The sequence below is a fragment of the Dromiciops gliroides genome, chromosome 1 (genome assembly GCF_019393635.1).
Source record: "Dromiciops gliroides isolate mDroGli1 chromosome 1, mDroGli1.pri, whole genome shotgun sequence".
NCBI classification, from domain to species: Eukaryota; Metazoa; Chordata; class Mammalia; order Microbiotheria; family Microbiotheriidae; genus Dromiciops; species Dromiciops gliroides.
In genome coordinates, this window is record NC_057861.1 from 176,700,291 (window position 1) to 176,704,372 (window position 4,082).

At 38.2% G+C, this 4,082-nt stretch overlaps 1 pseudogene; it reads right to left on the reverse strand.

Annotated features, from left to right (window-relative positions):
- Window positions 1-1,857: 1,857 nt before the first annotated feature.
- Window positions 1,858-2,956, reverse strand: LOC122736081 (annotated as a pseudogene).
- Window positions 2,957-4,082: the final 1,126 nt, after the last annotated feature.

The following is a 4,082-nucleotide window of genomic DNA, read 5'->3' on the forward strand; positions in this document are numbered from 1 at the left end:
TTTATAGACAACATTAGGATGAACATGGATTCTTTTTTATTTCCTCAGGCAAATAGTACTAGCCTATACTACATACTTCTCAAGAAACTATGTATTATTTCATATGAGCTACTTAGAGTGACAGCTATAATATCAATGTGCATCATCATTCCCCCTGTTTTTGCCTTGCATACATGCACAGCAGATACTTTAGGAGAACCAATAACCAAGATATTAAGGGATACAGAGAAGATATCATTGAAATCTACTGAGAATACAAAATCCTCCTTTAAACCCATTTCATACTCCCACCTCCAAGCCTTTAATCAAAGTGTTAGTAGAGAAAAAAAAACTCACTCATTTTGACATTCCCCTCTTCTTCTCCTTTTAATACCTGAATAGAGCATTCCCTAATAGAAGTAATCTGGGAGGTAGCCCAAAGGTAGGAATGATTTCTCTTGTAAGCCAGGACTCCTTTTTAAAGTTAATCCTTTACTCCTTAACACTTTTATTTTCATTTATTTCATATTTTAATATAATTTAATTTTTAATTTATGGAATAAAACAAACATTTCCATAACATAGTACAATAAAAAAGATAATTGCACACGAAACTGCAAATCTACTATGCACAACTTACTATTCCTTTCACATATACAAAATTATCATGTATGTTTCTGTTTTTCCCTTTTTTTCTCCCCTTCTCCCTGTCCTAGAGATAGATTTTTTTAATTGAGAAAAAGTATTTATCTAAAACTATCAGCAGCCATTATTTGTAATGGTGATAAACATGTGTACTTCCAGATATTGTATACTGTTTACAGTTATTTTAAATGGGGTGTCTTTTATGATCTCTTTTTGCAGAGTTTTGTTTGTAATATATAGGAATTCTGATGATTTATATAGATTTACTTTATATATTACTTCTTTGCTAAAATTGTTGAAATATTTCATACTTTAAATTAAATTTTATTTTATTTTCAGGTCCTTGTTTGCTCTCTCTGAACTCCTTCAACCCTATTGAGAAAACAAGAAAAATAAAACCTGTTATAAACTTATATAGGCAAGCAAAACAAATTCCCCCATTGGTAATATCCAAAGATATAGATAAATATAGATATGGAGATGTGTGTGTGTGTGTGTGTGTGTGTGTGTGTGTGTGTGTTTCAATCTGAATTCTCAATTGATCCCCTCTTGAACTGGAGGTGGCATGTTGGATTCAATCTTTCTTTCTTTCTTTCTTTCTTTCTTTCTTTCTTTCTTTCTTTCTTTCTTTCTTTCTTTCTTTCTTTCTTTCTTTCTTTCTTTCTTTCTTTCTTTCTTTCTTTCTTTCTTTCTTTCTTCCTTCCTTCCTTCCTTCCTTCCTTCCTTCCTTCCTTCCTTCCTTCCTTCCTTCCTTCCTTCCTTCCTTCCTTCCTCCCTCCCTCCCTCCCTCCCTCCCTCTCTCCCTCCCCCTCTCTCTCTCTCTCTCTCTCTCTCTCTTTCTTTCCCTTCCTTCCTTCCTTCCTTCCTTCCTTCCTTCCTTCCTTCCTTCCTTCCTTCCTTCCTTCCTTCCTTCCTTCCTTCCTTCCTTCCTTCCTTCCTTCCTTCCTTCCTTCCTTCCTTCCTTCCTTCTTCACTGAATATGGTGACTTTATTGATGGTACACAACATCAGACTCTAGACTTGTCCTCCCTAATACAGGGGTGTTTTGTGACAAGGATGTGAATGGGGTATGAGATCCCCAGTATGGGATCATAGATTAGGGATTTGGACTCCCTAGTAGAGGAACTCTTTTTTTTTTTTTTTTTTGGCTGGGGATGAAGATCTATGGCTTTCTACTTTATTTCTTGGAGTAAATGTAGATCATTACATCTATTTTACAAAGTTGCTATAGCCTTACTCATTGTCATACCAGAAAATGAGCTTTACAAAATGGTCATTGAAGGCAATGCCAGTACCATCATCAAAGGTAGAAGGGTGCGGGGGTGGCTAGGTGGTGCAGTGGATAAAGCACCAGCCCTGAATTCAGGAGTACCTGAGTTCAAATCTGGCCTCAGACGCTTGATACTTACTAGCTGTGTGACCCCAGGCAAGTCACTTAACCCCCATTGCCCTGCAAAAAAAAAAAAAAGGTAGAAGGGTGGGTTTTGCTATTAAAGTCACAGAATACAACCTGATCCTCTGCGTAGCCCAAGATGCCCTTGAAGGGTCTCTCTGATGTTTGCTTCATCACTTTCTTGAGATCATCATATTTGGCAGGTTTCTCCAGGCAGCATGTCAGATCCACAACAGATACTTGGGGGTAGGAACATGGAAGACCATATCTGTGAACTTCCCATTCAGTTCAGGTATAACCTTGCCTACAGCCTTAGCAACAACAGTGGAAGCAGGGATAATATTTTGGGCAGTACCACACCCATCATGCCACAGCTTACCAAAAGGGCCATCTACAATCTTCTAGGTAGCAGTAATGACTGTACTCATGAGTCTTTTCATAATACCAAAGCTGTCATGAATGACCTTGGCCAAGGGGGTCAAGCAGTAAGGAAGGAGGCTTTACTGACAATCTTAAGGGAATTAACATATTTCTCATGATTCACTCCTATTACAGACATTAGGGCATCAGCAGAAGGGGCAGAGATAATGACTCACTTGGCTACACCCTTAAAGTGAGCCCCACCCTTTTCTGTGATGGTAAAGACACCAGTGGACTCCACAATATACTCAGCTTCAGCATCTCCCCATTTAATATTGGTGGGATCCTGTACCTGGAAGATGATAATGGCTTTTCCATTGACCAACAATTTCCTATTCTTAGCCTTGACAGTGCCCTTGAACTTGCCATTGGTGGAATCAAATGGAAACATATAATCCATGTAATTGAGGTCAATTATGGAGTTGTTGATGGTTACATGTTTACTCTGCCTAAGTTTAATGTAGCTCTGGTCATTAGGCACCTGATACAGCCAAATCCATTGACTCCAACCTTCACCATCTTGTTTTGGGGATTTGACTGAAACAATGGATCTTGGCACTGAGCTTGGGAGAAAAGCTGAGAGCCAGTTCTCTGGAATTCTAATTGGTCATCGTGCTGATCAGAATTCCTAAGTCTTTTCAAAGTTTTTGCTATCCGAGTTTTGCTAACTTTACTTTGTATCAGTTTATGTCTTCCCAGGTTTCTCTAAAGCCATCCCTTTCATAATTTTTATAGCGCAATAGAATTTTATCACATTTATATACTATGTGTACATTTATGCACCATCACTTTTATATACCATATGCCATACAATTTATAACTTGTACCATATGGTACATAACTTGTATCATAACCATTCCCTAATTGATGGGCACCACTCAGTTTGCCACCACAAAAAAGACCTGCTATAAATATTTCTGTACATATGGGTCCTTTTCCTCTTTCTTTGGGCTAAAAAACTAGTAGCAGTATCACTGGGTCAAAGTGCATTCATAGTTTAATAGCTTTGGGGGCATAGTTTCAAATTTAAGCCACAACTTCTTAACTTCCTTCTGCAGGCTATGCAGTACAGTAGAAAGATTCCTCCCTCTGAAGTCACAGGAGGGCATTGGTTCAAATCCTACTTCTGACCTTTATTACCTATGTGACCTTGGGCAAATCACTTAAACTCCCTGAGCCTCAATTTTCTCTTTTGTATGACAAAAAACTTGGGCCAAGTAGCCTCTGAGATCCATTGCAAATGTATGATTGATCTCCAGTTTTGTACAAGGCACACCTTCCAATCCCTTAAAATAAACTGAAAAAAACCCCAACAAAACAAACAAACCTGAATGTTTTTGTCAAATGTCAAAAATTGAGCCTGACATCTTCCTTTCGAAAGAACATGTTTGCCCCTTTATCAGCCACATGCAAAATCTTTCCAGTCTTTCCAACCAAGGATTATAAACTTAAAATATTTCTTAACAGTCTCTCTCTTCATCTCCTTTATCTAGGTACTCACCAAATCAATCAATCAAACATTCATTAAGCTCCTTCTATCTGCCTGCCAAAATCCTTTCCTCTGTAGTGTCTGTCAGATCTATTCCCTTTCCTCATTTCAACACTGCCCATCTAAACTGCTGTGGCAGGCCTCCTTCTCTAGTTA